The sequence below is a fragment of the Dermacentor albipictus genome, chromosome 3 (assembly GCF_038994185.2).
Source record: "Dermacentor albipictus isolate Rhodes 1998 colony chromosome 3, USDA_Dalb.pri_finalv2, whole genome shotgun sequence".
Taxonomy (NCBI): Eukaryota; Metazoa; Arthropoda; class Arachnida; order Ixodida; family Ixodidae; genus Dermacentor; species Dermacentor albipictus.
Window position 1 is genome coordinate 170,706,684 of NC_091823.1, and position 16,061 is coordinate 170,722,744.

The 16,061-nt window shown below is 49.1% G+C and overlaps 9 non-coding genes and 5 pseudogenes across 9 annotated transcripts; all 14 read right to left on the bottom strand.

Moving 5' to 3' along the window:
- Positions 1-127: 127 nt before the first annotated feature.
- LOC139058089 (5S ribosomal RNA) lies at positions 128-246 on the bottom strand. The gene has a single exon (XR_011513253.1). It is a non-coding gene; the product is annotated as a 5S ribosomal RNA (ribosomal RNA).
- A 513-nt stretch (positions 247-759) lies between these two features.
- LOC139058027 (5S ribosomal RNA) lies at positions 760-878 on the bottom strand. Its single transcript, XR_011513192.1, has one exon. It is a non-coding gene; the product is annotated as a 5S ribosomal RNA (ribosomal RNA).
- A 508-nt stretch (positions 879-1,386) lies between these two features.
- On the bottom strand, positions 1,387-1,505 carry LOC139058101 (5S ribosomal RNA). Its single transcript, XR_011513264.1, has one exon. It is a non-coding gene; the product is annotated as a 5S ribosomal RNA (ribosomal RNA).
- A 508-nt stretch (positions 1,506-2,013) lies between these two features.
- On the bottom strand, positions 2,014-2,132 carry LOC139058113 (5S ribosomal RNA). The gene has a single exon (XR_011513272.1). It is a non-coding gene; the product is annotated as a 5S ribosomal RNA (ribosomal RNA).
- A 507-nt stretch (positions 2,133-2,639) lies between these two features.
- On the bottom strand, positions 2,640-2,758 carry LOC139058126 (5S ribosomal RNA). Its single transcript, XR_011513274.1, has one exon. It is a non-coding gene; the product is annotated as a 5S ribosomal RNA (ribosomal RNA).
- Positions 2,759-3,267: 509 nt separating this feature from the next.
- LOC139058135 (5S ribosomal RNA) lies at positions 3,268-3,386 on the bottom strand. Its single transcript, XR_011513275.1, has one exon. It is a non-coding gene; the product is annotated as a 5S ribosomal RNA (ribosomal RNA).
- A 515-nt stretch (positions 3,387-3,901) lies between these two features.
- On the bottom strand, positions 3,902-4,019 carry LOC139058268 (5S ribosomal RNA; annotated as a pseudogene).
- Positions 4,020-4,490: 471 nt separating this feature from the next.
- On the bottom strand, positions 4,491-4,609 carry LOC139058302 (5S ribosomal RNA; annotated as a pseudogene).
- Positions 4,610-5,115: 506 nt separating this feature from the next.
- On the bottom strand, positions 5,116-5,234 carry LOC139058238 (5S ribosomal RNA; annotated as a pseudogene).
- A 4,142-nt stretch (positions 5,235-9,376) lies between these two features.
- LOC139058239 (5S ribosomal RNA) lies at positions 9,377-9,495 on the bottom strand (annotated as a pseudogene).
- A 4,162-nt stretch (positions 9,496-13,657) lies between these two features.
- LOC139058147 (5S ribosomal RNA) lies at positions 13,658-13,776 on the bottom strand. The gene has a single exon (XR_011513277.1). It is a non-coding gene; the product is annotated as a 5S ribosomal RNA (ribosomal RNA).
- A 510-nt stretch (positions 13,777-14,286) lies between these two features.
- Positions 14,287-14,405, bottom strand: LOC139058293 (5S ribosomal RNA; annotated as a pseudogene).
- A 509-nt stretch (positions 14,406-14,914) lies between these two features.
- On the bottom strand, positions 14,915-15,033 carry LOC139058087 (5S ribosomal RNA). The gene has a single exon (XR_011513251.1). It is a non-coding gene; the product is annotated as a 5S ribosomal RNA (ribosomal RNA).
- Positions 15,034-15,546: 513 nt separating this feature from the next.
- On the bottom strand, positions 15,547-15,665 carry LOC139058158 (5S ribosomal RNA). Its single transcript, XR_011513280.1, has one exon. It is a non-coding gene; the product is annotated as a 5S ribosomal RNA (ribosomal RNA).
- Positions 15,666-16,061: the final 396 nt, after the last annotated feature.

Sequence of the window (16,061 nt, forward strand, 5' to 3'; positions counted from 1 at the left end):
CTTCGGCGTCGGCTCTACCAGCAGGCTCCAGTTGAACGTAAGTAACAGTAAAAGCAGCTGCCCACACACACACACACAAAAAAACGTCACAGAAACACGGAATAATAAAAAAAAGCAAAAAGAAGGGTGCCATCAGCACTCGGTGTTCCCAGGTGGTCTCCCTCCCAAGTACTGACCGAGCCCAATGCTGCTTAGCTTCGGGGATCGGACGAGAACCGGCGTATTCAGCATGGTATGGCCGATGGCAAGGATGCTGTGTTTCCGACTGCACCTGTATCGTGCTATGTGCATTCGCCCAGTGAATGTATTGCTACATCACGTACGCGGCAGTATTTCCGCGAACAATTCACGCACACGTCGATTACTCCGTTTGTGGTTGTTCGCTGCATGCGTGCGTGCAAGTAAGTCATGCTCGCTCACAAAAACAAGAAAGAGGGGGAGCGCATTATGCGTGCGTTGCAGCCCACAATGTGCCACTTTATCGACGAGTTGCCATTGAGCTGTATGCGGGCGGGCGTGATAGCGAAGCGGTTAGAAGCTTGTGCGACTAAATTTTGCATGCAGCATTACGTCCGTCATTCCGCGCAGAATATCGCGTAGTGGCCTGCATATTGGTTTCACACTTCGGCGTCGGCTCTACCAGCAGGCTCCAGTTGAACGTAAGTAACAGTACAAGCAGCTGCCCACACACACACACACACACACACACACAAAAACGTCACAGAAACACGGAATAATAAAAAAAAGCAAAAAGAAGGGTGCCATCAGCACTCGGTGTTCCCAGGTGGTCTCCCTCCGAAGTACTGACCGAGCCCAATGCTGCTTAGCTTCGGGGATCGGACGAGAACCGGCGTATTCAGCATGGTATGGCCGATGGCAAGGATGCTGTGTTTCCGACTGCACCTGTATCGTGCTATGTGCATTCGCCCAGTGAATGTATTGCTCCATCACGTACGCGGCAGTCTTTCCGCGAACAATACACGCACACGTCGATTACTCCGTTTGTGGTTGTTCGCTGCATGCGTGCGTGCAAGTAAGTCATGCTCGCTCACAAAAACAAGAAAGAGGGGGAGCGCATTATGCGTGCGTTGCAGCCCACAATGTGCCACTTTATCGACGAGTTGTCATTGAGCTGTATGCGGGCGGGCGTGATAGCGAAGCGGTTAGAAGCTCGTGCGACTAAATTTTGCATGCAGCATTACGTCCATCATTCCGCGCAGAATATCGCGTAGTGGCCTGCATATTGGTTTCACACTTCGGCGTCGGCTCTACCAGCAGGCTCCAGTTGAACGTAAGTAACAGTAAAAGCAGCTGCCCCCACACACACACACACACAAAAAAAACGTCACAGAAACACGGAATAATAAAAAAAAGCAAAAAGAAGGGTGCCATCAGCACTCGGTGTTCCCAGGTGGTCTCCCTCCCAAGTACTGACCGAGCCCAATGCTGCTTAGCTTCGGGGATCGGACGAGAACCGGCGTATTCAGCATGGTATGGCCGATGGCAAGGATGCTGTGTTTCCGACTGCACCTGTATCGTGCTATGTGCATTCGCCCAGTGAATGTATTGCTCCATCACGTACGCGGCAGTCTTTCCGCGAACAATACACGCACACGTCGATTACTCCGTTTGTGGTTGTTCGCTGCATGCGTGCGTGCAAGTAAGTCATGCTCGCTCACAAAAACAAGAAAGAGGGGGAGCGCATTATGCGTGCGTTGCAGCCCACAATGTGCCACTTTATCGACGACTTGTCATTGAGCTGTATTCGGGCGGGCGTGATAGCGAAGCGGTTAGAAGCTCGTGCGACTAAATTTTGCATGCAGCATTACGTCCGTCCTTCCGCGCAGAATATCGCGTAGTGGCCTGCATATTGGTTTCACACTTCGGCGTCGGCTCTACCAGCAGGCTCCAGTTGAACGTAAGTAACAGTAAAAGCAGCTGCCCACACACACGCACACACAAAAAAAAAACGTCACAGAAACACGGAATAATAAAAAAAAGCAAAAAGAAGGGTGCCATCAGCACTCGGTGTTCCCAGGTGGTCTCCCTCCCAAGTACTGACCGAGCCCAATGCTGCTTAGCTTCGGGGATCGGACGAGAACCGGCGTATTCAGCATGGTATGGCCGATGGCAAGGATGCTGTGTTTCCGACTGCACCTGTATCGTGCTATGTGCATTCGCCCAGTGAATGTATTGCTCCATCACGTACGCGGCAGTCTTTCCGCGAACAATACACGCACACGTCGATTACTCCGTTTGTGGTTGTTCGCTGCATGCGTGCGTGCAAGTAAGTCATGCTCGCTCACAAAAACAAGAAAGAGGGGGAGCGCATTATGCGTGCGTTGCAGCCCACAATGTGCCACTTTATCGACGAGTTGTCATTGAGCTGTATGCGGGCGGGCGTGATAGCGAAGCGGTTAGAAGCTTGTGCGACTAAATTTTGCATGCAGCATTACGTCCGTCATTCCGCGCAGAATATCGCGTAGTGGCCTGCATATTGGTTTCACACTTCGGCGTCGGCTCTACCAGCAGGCTCCAGTTGAACGTAAGTAACAGTACAAGCAGCTGCCCACACACACACACACACAAAAAAAAACGTCACAGAAACACGGAATAATAAAAAAAAGCAAAAAGAAGGGTGCCATCAGCACTCGGTGTTCCCAGGTGGTCTCCCTCCCAAGTACTGACCGAGCCCAATGCTGCTTAGCTTCGGGGATCGGACGAGAACCGGCGTATTCAGCATGGTATGGCCGATGGCAAGGATGCTGTGTTTCCGACTGCACCTGTATCGTGCTATGTGCATTCGCCCAGTGAATGTATTGCTCCATCACGTACGCGGCAGTCTTTCCGCGAACAATACACGCACACGTCGATTACTCCGTTTGTGGTTGTTCGCTGCATGCGTGCGTGCAAGTAAGTCATGCTCGCTCACAAAAACAAGAAAGAGGGGGAGCGCATTATGCGTGCGTTGCAGCCCACAATGTGCCACTTTATCGACGAGTTGTCATTGAGCTGTATGCGGGCGGGCGTGATAGCGAAGCGGTTAGAAGCTCGTGCGACTAAATTTTGCATGCAGCATTACGTCCATCATTCCGCGCAGAATATCGCGTAGTGGCCTGCATATTGGTTTCACACTTCGGCGTCGGCTCTACCAGCAGGCTCCAGTTGAACGTAAGTAACAGTAAAAGCAGCTGCCCACACACACACACACACACAAAAAAAAACGTCACAGAAACACGGAATAATAAAAAAAAGCAAAAAGAAGGGTGCCATCAGCACTCGGTGTTCCCAGGTGGTCTCCCTCCCAAGTACTGACCGAGCCCAATGCTGCTTAGCTTCGGGGATCGGACGAGAACCGGCGTATTCAGCATGGTATGGCCGATGGCAAGGATGCTGTGTTTCCGACTGCACCTGTATCGTGCTATGTGCATTCGCCCAGTGAATGTATTGCTCCATCACGTACGCGGCAGTCTTTCCGCGAACAATACACGCACACGTCGATTACTCCGTTTGTGGTTGTTCGCTGCATGCGTGCGTGCAAGTAAGTCATGCTCGCTCACAAAAACAAGAAAGAGGGGGAGCGCATTATGCGTGCGTTGCAGCCCACAATGTGCCACTTTATCGACGAGTTGTCATTGAGCTGTATGCGGGCGGGCGTGATAGCGAAGCGGTTAGAAGCTCGTGCGACTAAATTTTGCATGCAGCATTACGTCCGTCATTCCGCGCAGAATATCGCGTAGTGGCCTGCATATTGGTTTCACACTTCGGCGTCGGCTCTACCAGCAGGCTCCAGTTGAACGTAAGTAACAGTAAAAGCAGCTGCCCACACACACACACACACACACACACAAAAAAAAACGTCACAGAAACACGGAATTATAAAAAAAAGCAAAAAGAAGGGTGCCATCAGCACTCGGTGTTCCCAGGTGGTCTCCCTCCCAAGTACTGACCGAGCCCAATGCTGCTTAGCTTCGGGGATCGGACGAGAACCGGCGTATTCAGATGGTATGGCCGATGGCAAGGATGCTGTGTTTCCGACTGCACCTGTATCGTGCTATGTGCATTCGCCCAGTGAATGTATTGCTCCATCACGTACGCGGCAGTCTTTCCGCGAACAATACACGCACACGTCGATTTCTCCGTTTGTGGTTGTTCGCTGCATGCGTGCGTGCAAGTAAGTCATGCTCGCTCACAAAAACAAGAAAGAGGGGGAGTGCATTATGCGTGCGTTGCAGCCCACAATGTGCCACTTTATCGACGAGTTGTCATTGAGCTGTATGCGGGCGGGCGTGATAGCGAAGCGGTTAGAACCTCGTGCGACTAAATTTTGCATGCAGCATTACGTCCGTCATTCCGCGCAGAATATCGCGTAGTGGCCTTCATATTGGTTTCACACTTCGGCGTCGGCTCTACCAGCAGGCTCCAGTTGAACGTAAGTAACAGTAAAAGCAGCTGCCCACACACACACACACAAAAAAACGTCACAGAAAGACCTGCACCACTCGGTGTTCCCAGGTGGTCTCCCTCCCAAGTACTGACCGAGCCTAATGCTGCTTAGCTTCGGGGATCGGACGAGAACCGGCGTATTCAGCATGGTATGGCCGATGGCAAGGATGCTGTGTTTCCGACTGCACCTGTATCGTGCTATGTGCATTCGCCCAGTGAATGTATTGCTCCATCACGTACGCGGCAGTCTTTCCGCGAACAATACACGCACACGTCGATTACTCCGTTTGTGGTTGTTCGCTGCATGCGTGCGTGCAAGTAAGTCATGCTCGCTCACAAAAACAAGAAAGAGGGGGAGCGCATTATGCGTGCGTTGCAGCCCACAATGTGCCACTTTATCGACGAGTTGTCATTGAGCTGTATGCGGGCGGGCGTGATAGCGAAGCGGTTAGAAGCTCGTGCGACTAAATTTTGCATGCAGCATTACGTCCGTCATTCCGCGCAGAATATCGCGTAGTGGCCTGCATATTGGTTTCACACTTCGGCGTCGGCTCTACCAGCAGGCTCCAGTTGAACGTAAGTAACAGTACAAGCAGCTGCCCACACACACACACACAAAAAAAAAACGTCACAGAAACACGGAATAATAAAAAAAAGCAAAAAGAAGGGTGCCATCAGCACTCGGTGTTCCCAGGTGGTCTCCCTCCCAAGTACTGACCGAGCCCAATGCTGCTTAGCTTCGGGGATCGGACGAGAACCGGCGTATTCAGCATGGTATGGCCGATTTTTTTTTTATTTAATGCCGGTTTTCGACACAATACTCAACATACAAATACTACACACATGTCAGCAATACAAGCTTGCGGGGAAGAAAAAGAGAAAAAAAAATAGCGATAATGCCGACTGTCCGTATGGGACCGGCGTTGTCGAATTAAAATGCCTTCATGGCTGTGAGAGCTTCAAGCCTCGACAGCCAATCCGGTGGACATTCTTGCAATTTCTGTATATCAACGTACCGCGACATACATTCTCTAAAATATATGTGAACCGGGCGGGCGTCGGCATCGCAATGGTATCCAGCCATTCGAGCCCGCCATATACAGTGGAGTGCATTCAACATAATAAAGTCGTATGGAACTCCCTCTTCATCCTTAATTGGCAGATACCGTATACCTTGGGGGTCTACAGGTAATTCTTTCTTCAGTGTTCGCTTCAAGACGTCCCAGAAGAACACAGCCGCCCAGCAGTGCAAGAACACGTGATCGATGGTTTCGGGCTTCTTGCAGATCAAGCAGTGTGATCCCCACGGCACAAGACAGCCTCGCTCTTCCATAAATGTCTTCACGGAAAGTGTTCCAGTGTGGAGCTTAAAAAAGAAGGTTTTAACCCCTGGTGGTACTTGCATGCGTTTCACCCGTTTAAGGACGTCTTGTCCTGGCCCTCCACTGTATATGTCTCTGTATAAGGGCACTGGGAACACAATGTCGCACACATCATTATACAGTTTTTTCCTTTTCACTTCAAACAGAAAATCATTTGAAAAACGAACTGACAGGAAACGCACGCTGTCGACCACTTCCTTAAGATAACCTCGAAGTTTTCCGGTCATGCTTGCCGTACTAACAACATACGCCGGCAACGCGTCGCTCAACTTGAGTTGACATACGGTGCGCAAAAAAGGATCGCGCACATCTCGAAAAAACAAAAAGCGGTTGACAAGTTGACGAACAAAAAGATGTGCCAGGCCAACACCCCCGTCCTTCACTCTTCTAAACAAATTGGTTCGGCTAGCCCTCTCCCATGCTGAACCCCAGATGAAGACCGCAAAAACTCTGTGCAGCCTTTGCACATTTGCCCTGGCACAATGCAACACTTGCATAACATAATATAACTTCGCTATAAAAAACATATTACAAATTGTTGCCCTTGAAAAAATAGACTGGTTAGTGCTTGTCCATCTGTCCGCTTTTTCTTTCGTTTCATTAGTTCGGTTCCTCCAGTACTCATCGCTGCTTTTGTACCTGTCGAGGGGAACACCCAGATACTTCGTCGGAGTTTTCACCCAGTTGACATTGGCGAAGTATTCCGGTGCCGAAAACCACTCCCCGTGCCACAGCCCGAGGGATTTGCCCCAATTGACTTTGCTGCCCGTGACGTCACAGAAATGTTTAACTACAGCAATTGTTTCAGTCACACTTGCTTCGTCTGTGCAACACACTGCAACGTCATCAGCATACGCTAGCAGCTTCACTTCGGATCCTGCTAATCTAAAACCACTTATATTGTTATTTGCGGTAATGGCCACACACATTGCTTCTATGTATATAGCAAATAACAGAGGACTGAGGGGACAGCCTTGGCGCACTGACCGCATGATTTTAATGGGGGCCCCCAGAGACTTATTAACAATTAACCTTGTAGTGCAGTTCTGGTACGCCAAGGCCACACCCTCAGTGATGATGGTACCTACATTAACATGATCCAATATGGAGAACAAGATAACGTGAGCGACGCAATCGAACGCTTTCTCAAGATCCAGCTGAAGAACTGCAACGCCGCCACCGGTGACGTCACAGCACTCGAGCACACACCGCATCTTATGGATGTTAGAAAAAATTGTTCGCCCTTTGATTCCACAAGTCTGATGGTCTGCAACGATTTCCTTTATGACGCTTTGAAGTCTGGTTGCTAAAATCTTCATAAATATCTTGTAATCCACATTTGTTAGTGATATGGGCCTATAGGATGATACGAATCTCAGTTTATCTAATTTATCGTTCTTCGGAATTAGAATAGTGTGCGCTTTCCCAAAAGAAGGTGGCAATGATTTCTGCTCGTACGCTTCATTAAGTACTTCTACTAATAAAGGGGCCAGTTCTCTTTTCAATGTCTTATATAGGGCGGCGCTGAGTCCATCTGGCCCCGGTGACTTGCCCAAGTTTAAATCGTCTATTGCCTTTTCAACTTCCCTCTCCGTTATTTTCCCTTCTAATCGCTCCTTAGCTTCATCACTCAAACGCGGCATACGGTGCAGAAAGTCTGCTTTGAAACCCTCTAAATTCGCTTCCTGAAATGCAAAGAGCGACTGATAGTACTGGAAGAAGGCGTGTGCTATGCTCTCGTTGTCGTCAACAACAGCTCCATTCATTAAAAGGTGATCGACATGGTTTCGTCGTCCATGTGCCTTCTCTAAACCGAGCGCCCTTTTAGTGGGCGTCTCCCCTGCCGCTAGTGCATCTGCTCGTGCTCGCACTATGGCACCTTGATAGCGTTCCTTGTCAAACAGTTCAAGCTTTTCCTTGACGCTCCGCACATCGTCTTTGTACAGACCAGGCTCTTTGCACTCAAGCGTTATCAGCTGCTGAAGTAGTGTTCGCAAACCCTTTTCTTTAGATTCCCTCTCAAATTTGAGGCAGCTTGACCTTTCTAAGGCTTTTATTTTAACTTTTTGTTTAAGACATTCCCACTTTTCTGCTATTGTATCAGCCGCATCTTCGCGTATTTCATTAACCGCATCCCGTACTGCCTTTACAAAAGTTTCATCATTTAATAACAAGTCATTGAGTTTCCATAGATACCAATTAAAAGCATGTTCCCTTTTCCTTATACCTATGTTACATTTTACCAGGCAGTGATCCGAAAATGACACGGGTACAACGCAATAACCGTGGCATCTTGGAATCATGTCCAACGAAATGTACATGCGATCCAGTCGCGCATGACTACTGCCTTGAAAACGCGTAAATGTCACTTGACGCCCCCCTTCCAGACATTGAAAAACATCATCAAGTTCATTTTCATCAACTAATTTTGACAAAACGTCACTACTTCTATCACGTACACCGGCATTGTTGGCTCGGTCTCTAGCACTCAACACACAATTGAAGTCCCCTAATAACACAACGCGCTTATTACAGCAAACATATTGTGAAAGGTTCGAAAAAAAGAGGACACGCTCGTCTACAGAATTCGGCGCATAAACGCATATGACGCGAAACTCAAAGTCAGAGATCGTAAAGTCACATAAAACAATCCTTCCAGCCAGACAGGACAGCACACTTTGAATATGCAAACCCGGCAGCTTCTTCACCAAAAGAATGCACCCCCCGGAGGTGCCTACCGCATGACTGACCACAACAAAATACCTAGTCGTGAATCGTCGCACCATGCTCCCGGTCTCCTCCTCTCCGTCAACCTTGGTTTCCTGGACGGCTAGTACGTCTATGTCATGGTCCGTTACCAACTGTAGGACCTGACATTGCCTACGACTAGCCGCCAACCCTCGCACATTTAGTGTGGCAATACTAAGAGACGGTATTTCAGCCATCTTCATCTAGCGAGAAAAGTAGGCCCGGAGCATGGTGCTTACCCTTCACGACCAGCCCTTGGCTAGCCGCCTCCGGGGAGCATGGTATGGCCGATGGCAAGGATGCTGTGTTTCCGACTGCACCTGTATCGTGCTATGTGCATTCGCCCAGTGAATGTATTGCTCCATCACGTACGCGGCAGTCTTTCCGCGAACAATACACGCACACGTCGATTACTCCGTTTGTGGTTGTTCGCTGCATGCGTGCGTGCAAGTAAGTCATGCTCGCTCACAAAAACAAGAAAGAGGGGGAGCGCATTATGCGTGCGTTGCAGCCCACAATGTGCCACTTTATCGACGAGTTGTCATTGAGCTGTATGCGGGCGGGCGTGATAGCGAAGCGGTTAGAAGCTCGTGCGACTAAATTTTGCATGCAGCATTACGTCCGTCATTCCGCGCAGAATATCGCGTAGTGGCCTGCATATTGGTTTCACACTTCGGCGTCGGCTCTACCAGCAGGCTCCAGTTGAACGTAAGTAACAGTACAAGCAGCTGCCCACACACACACACAAAAAAAAAAACGTCACAGAAACACGGAATAATAAAAAAAAGCAAAAAGAAGGGTGCCATCAGCACTCGGTGTTCCCAGGTGGTCTCCCTCCCAAGTACTGACCGAGCCCAATGCTGCTTAGCTTCGGGGATCGGACGAGAACCGGCGTATTCAGCATGGTATGGCCGATTTTTTTTTTATTTAATGCCGGTTTTCGACACAATACTCAACATACAAATACTACACACATGTCAGCAATACAAGCTTGCGGGGAAGAAAAAGAGAAAAAAAAATAGCGATAATGCCGACTGTCCGTATGGGACCGGCGTTGTCGAATTAAAATGCCTTCATGGCTGTGAGAGCTTCAAGCCTCGACAGCCAATCCGGTGGACATTCTTGCAATTTCTGTATATCAACGTACCGCGACATACATTCTCTAAAATATATGTGAACCGGGCGGGCGTCGGCATCGCAATGGTATCCAGCCATTCGAGCCCGCCATATACAATGGAGTGCATTCAACATAATAAAGTCGTATGGAACTCCCTCTTCATCCTTAATTGGCAGATACCGTATACCTTGGGGGTCTACAGGTAATTCTTTCTTCAGTGTTCGCTTCAAGACGTCCCAGAAGAACACAGCCGCCCAGCAGTGCAAGAACACGTGATCGATGGTTTCGGGCTTCTTGCAGATCAAGCAGTGTGATCCCCACGGCACAAGACAGCCTCGCTCTTCCATAAATGTCTTCACGGAAAGTGTTCCAGTGTGGAGCTTAAAAAAGAAGGTTTTAACCCCTGGTGGTACTTGCATGCGTTTCACCCGTTTAAGGACGTCTTGTCCTGGCCCTCCACTGTATATGGCTCTGTATAAGGGCACTGGGAACACAATGTCGCACACATCATTATACAGTTTTTTCCTTTTCACTTCAAACAGAAAATCATTTGAAAAACGAACTGACAGGAAACGCACGCTGTCGACCACTTCCTTAAGATAACCTCGAAGTTTTCCGGTCATGCTTGCCGTACTAACAACATACGCCGGCAACGCGTCGCTCAACTTGAGTTGACATACGGTGCGCAAAAAAGGATCGCGCACATCTCGAAAAAACAAAAAGCGGTTGACAAGTTGACGAACAAAAAGATGTGCCAGGCCAACACCCCCGTCCTTCACTCTTCTAAACAAATTGGTTCGGCTAGCCCTCTCCCATGCTGAACCCCAGATGAAGACCGCAAAAACTCTGTGCAGCCTTTGCACATTTGCCCTGGAACAATGCAACACTTGCATAACATAATATAACTTCGCTATAAAAAACATATTACAAATTGTTGCCCTTGAAAAAATAGACTGGTTAGTGCTTGTCCATCTGTCCGCTTTTTCTTTCGTTTCATTAGTTCGGTTCCTCCAGTACTCATCGCTGCTTTTGTACCTGTCGAGGGGAACACCCAGATACTTCGTCGGAGTTTTCACCCAGTTGACATTGGCGAAGTATTCCGGTGCCGAAAACCACTCCCCGTGCCACAGCCCGAGGGATTTGCCCCAATTGACTTTGCTGCCCGTGACGTCACAGAAATGTTTAACTACAGCAATTGTTTCAGTCACACTTGCTTCGTCTGTGCAACACACTGCAACGTCATCAGCATACGCTAGCAGCTTCACTTCGGATCCTGCTAATCTAAAACCACTTATATTGTTATTTGCGGTAATGGCCACACACATTGCTTCTATGTATATAGCAAATAACAGAGGACTGAGGGGACAGCCTTGGCGCACTGACCGCATGATTTTAATGGGGGCCCCCAGAGACTTATTAACAATTAACCTTGTAGTGCAGTTCTGGTACGCCAAGGCCACACCCTCAGTGATGATGGTACCTACATTAACATGATCCAATATGGAGAACAAGATAACGTGAGCGACGCAATCGAACGCTTTCTCAAGATCCAGCTGAGGAACTGCAACGCCGCCACCGGTGACGTCACAGCACTCGAGCACACACCGCATCTTATGGATGTTAGAAAAAATTGTTCGCCCTTTGATTCCACAAGTCTGATGGTCTGCAACGATTTCCTTTATGACGCTTTGAAGTCTGGTTGCTAAAATCTTCATAAATATCTTGTAATCCACATTTGTTAGTGATATGGGCCTATAGGATGATACGAATCTCAGTTTATCTAATTTATCGTTCTTCGGAATTAGAATAGTGTGCGCTTTCCCAAAAGAAGGTGGCAATGATTTCTGCTCGTACGCTTCATTAAGTACTTCTACTAATAAAGGGGCCAGTTCTCTTTTCAATGTCTTATATAGGGCGGCGCTGAGTCCATCTGGCCCCGGTGACTTGCCCAAGTTTAAATCGTCTATTGCCTTTTCAACTTCCCTCTCCGTTATTTTCCCTTCTAATCGCTCCTTAGCTTCATCACTCAAACGCGGCATACGGTGCAGAAAGTCTGCTTTGAAACCCTCTAAATTCGCTTCCTGAAATGCAAAGAGCGACTGATAGTACTGGAAGAAGGCGTGTGCTATGCTCTCGTTGTCGTCAACAACAGCTCCATTCATTAAAAGGTGATCGACATGGTTTCGTCGTCCATGTGCCTTCTCTAAACCGAGCGCCCTTTTAGTGGGCGTCTCCCCTGCCGCTAGTGCATCTGCTCGTGCTCGCACTATGGCACCTTGATAGCGTTCCTTGTCAAACAGTTCAAGCTTTTCCTTGACGCTCCGCACATCGTCTTTGTACAGACCAGGCTCTTTGCACTCAAGCGTTATCAGCTGCTGAAGTAGTGTTCGCAAACCCTTTTCTTTAGATTCCCTCTCAAATTTGAGGCAGCTTGACCTTTCTAAGGCTTTCATTTTAACTTTTTGTTTAAGACATTCCCACTTTTCTGCTATTGTGTCAGCCGCATCTTCGCGTATTTCATTAACCGCATCCCGTACTGCCTTTACAAAAGTTTCATCATTTAATAACAAGTCATTGAGTTTCCATAGATACCAATTAAAAGCATGTTCCCTTTTCCTTATACCTATGTTACATTTTACCAGGCAGTGATCCGAAAATGACACGGGTACAACGCAATAACCGTGGAATCCTGGAATCATGTCCAACGAAATGTACATGCGATCCAGTCGCGCATGACTACTGCCTTGAAAACGCGTAAATGTCACTTGACGCCCCCCTTCCAGACATTGAAAAACATCATCAAGTTCATTTTCATCAACTAATTTTGACAAAACGTCACTACTTCTATCACGTACACCGGCATTGTTGGCTCGGTCTCTAGCACTCAACACACAATTGAAGTCCCCTAATAACACAACGCGCTTATTACAGCAAACATATTGTGAAAGGTTCGAAAAAAAGAGGACACGCTCGTCTACAGAATTCGGCGCATAAACGCATATGACGCGAAACTCAAAGTCAGAGATCGTAAAGTCACATAAAACAATCCTTCCAGCCAGACAGGACAGCACACTTTGAATATGCAAACCCGGCAGCTTCTTCACCAAAAGAATGCACCCCCCGGAGGTGCCTACCGCATGACTGACCACAACAAAATACCTAGTCGTGAATCGTCGCACCATGCTCCCGGTCTCCTCCTCTCCGTCAACCTTGGTTTCCTGGACGGCTAGTACGTCTATGTCATGGTCCGTTACCAACCGTAGGACCTGACATTGCCTACGACTAGCCGCCAACCCTCGCACATTTAGTGTGGCAATACTAAGAGACGGTATTTCAGCCATCTTCATCTAGCGAGAAAAGTAGGCCCGGAGCATGGTGCTTACCCTTCACGACCAGCCCTTGGCTAGCCGCCTCCGGGGAGCATGGTATGGCCGATGGCAAGGATGCTGTGTTTCCGACTGCACCTGTATCGTGCTATGTGCATTCGCCCAGTGAATGTATTGCTCCATCACGTACGCGGCAGTCTTTCCGCGAACAATACACGCACACGTCGATTACTCCGTTTGTGGTTGTTCGCTGCATGCGTGCGTGCAAGTAAGTCATGCTCGCTCACAAAAACAAGAAAGAGGGGGAGCGCATTATGCGTGCGTTGCAGCCCACAATGTGCCACTTTATCGACGAGTTGTCATTGAGCTGTATGCGGGCGGGCGTGATAGCGAAGCGGTTAGAAGCTCGTGCGACTAAATTTTGCATGCAGCATTACGTCCGTCATTCCGCGCAGAATATCGCGTAGTGGCCTGCATATTGGTTTCACACTTCGGCGTCGGCTCTACCAGCAGGCTCCAGTTGAACGTAAGTAACAGTAAAAGCAGCTGCCCACACACACACACACACACACACACACACAAACACAAAAAAAAACGTCACAGAAACACGGAATAATAAAAAAAAGCAAAAAGAAGGGTGCCATCAGCACTCGGTGTTCCCAGGTGGTCTCCCTCCCAAGTACTGACCGAGCCCAATGCTGCTTAGCTTCGGGGATCGGACGAGAACCGGCGTATTCAGCATGGTATGGCCGATGGCAAGGATGCTGTGTTTCCGACTGCACCTGTATCGTGCTATGTGCATTCGCCCAGTGAATGTATTGCTCCATCACGTACGCGGCAGTCTTTCCGCGAACAATACACGCACACGTCGATTACTCCGTTTGTGGTTGTTCGCTGCATGCGTGCGTGCAAGTAAGTCATGCTCGCTCACAAAAACAAGAAAGAGGGGAGCGCATTATGCGTGCGTTGCAGCCCACAATGTGCCACTTTATCGACGAGTTGTCATTGAGCTGTATGCGGGCGGGCGTGATAGCGAAGCGGTTAGAAGCTCGTGCGACTAAATTTTGCATGCAGCATTACGTCCGTCATTCCGCGCAGAATATCGCGTAGTGGCCTGCATATTGGTTTCACACTTCGGCGTCGGCTCTACCAGCAGGCTCCAGTTGAACGTAAGTAACAGTAAAAGCAGCTGCCCACACACACACACACACACAAAAAAAAAAACGTCACAGAAACACGGAATAATAAAAAAAAGCAAAAAGAAGGGTGCCATCAGCACTCGGTGTTCCCAGGTGGTCTCCATCCCAAGTACTGACCGAGCCCAATGCTGCTTAGGTTCGGGGATCGGACGAGAACCGGCGTATTCAGCATGGTATGGCCGATGGCAAGGATGCTGTGTTTCCGACTGCACCTGTATCGTGCTATGTGCATTCGCCCAGTGAATGTATTGCTCCATCACGTACGCGGCAGTCTTTCCGCGAACAATACACGCACACGTCAATTACTCCGTTTGTGGTTGTTCGCTGCATGCGTGCGTGCAAGTAAGTCATGCTCGCTCACAAAAACAAGAAAGAGGGGGAGCGCATTATGCGTGCGTTGCAGCCCACAATGTGCCACTTTATCGACGAGTTGTCATTGAGCTGTATGCGGGCGGGCGTGATAGCGAAGCGGTTAGAAGCTCGTGCGACTAAATTTTGCATGCAGCATTACGTCCGTCATTCCGCGCAGAATATCGCGTAGTGGCCTGCATATTGGTTTCACACTTCGGCGTCGGCTCTACCAGCAGGCTCCAGTTGAACGTAAGTAACAGTAAAAGCAGCTGCCCACACACACACACACACACAAAAAAAACGTCACAGAAACACGGAATAATAAAAAAAAAGCAAAAAGAAGGGTGCCATCAGCACTCGGTGTTCCCAGGTGGTCTCCCTCCCAAGTACTGACCGAGCCCAATGCTGCTTAGCTTCGGGGATCGGACGAGAACCGGCGTATTCAGCATGATATGGCCGATGGCAAGGATGCTGTGTTTCCGACTGCACCTGTATCGTGCTATGTGCATTCGCCCAGTGAATGTATTGCTCCATCACGTACGCGGCAGTCTTTCCGCGAACAATACACGCACACGTCGATTACTCCGTTTGTGGTTGTTCGCTGCATGCGTGCGTGCAAGTAAGTCATGCTCGCTCACAAAAACAAGAAAGAGGGGGAGCGCATTATGCGTGCGTTGCAGCCCACAATGTGCCACTTTATCGACGAGTTGTCATTGAGCTGTATGCGGGCGGGCGTGATAGCGAAGCGGTTAGAAGCTCGTGCGACTAAATTTTGCATGCAGCATTACGTCCGTCATTCCGCGCAGAATATCGCGTAGTGGCCTGCATATTGGTTTCACACTTCGGCGTCGGCTCTACCAGCAGGCTCCAGTTGAACGTAAGTAACAGTAAAAGCAGCTGCCCACACACACACACACACACACACAAAAAAACACGTCACAGAAACACGGAATAATAAAAAAAAGCAAAAAGAAGGGTGCCATCAGCACTCGGTGTTCCCAGGTGGTCTCCCTCCCAAGTACTGACCGAGCCCAATGCTGCTTAGCTTCGGGGATCGGACGAGAACCGGCGTATTCAGCATGGTATGGCCGATGGCAAGGATGCTGTGTTTCCGACTGCACCTGTATCGTGCTATGTGCATTCGCCCAGTGAATGTATTGCTCCATCACGTACGCGGCAGTCTTTCCGCGAACAGTACACGCACACGTCGATTACTCCGTTTGTGGTTGTTCGCTGCATGCGTGCGTGCAAGTAAGTCATGCTCGCTCACAAAAACAAGAAAGAGGGGGAGCGCATTATGCGTGCGTTGCAGCCCACAATGTGCCACTTTATCGACGAGTTGTCATTGAGCTGTATGCGGGCGGGCGTGATAGCGAAGCGGTTAGAAGCTCGTGCGACTAAATTTTGCATGCAGCATTACGTCCGTCATTCCGCGCAGAATATCGCGTAGTGGCCTGCATATTGGTTTCACACTTCGGCGTCGGCTCTACCA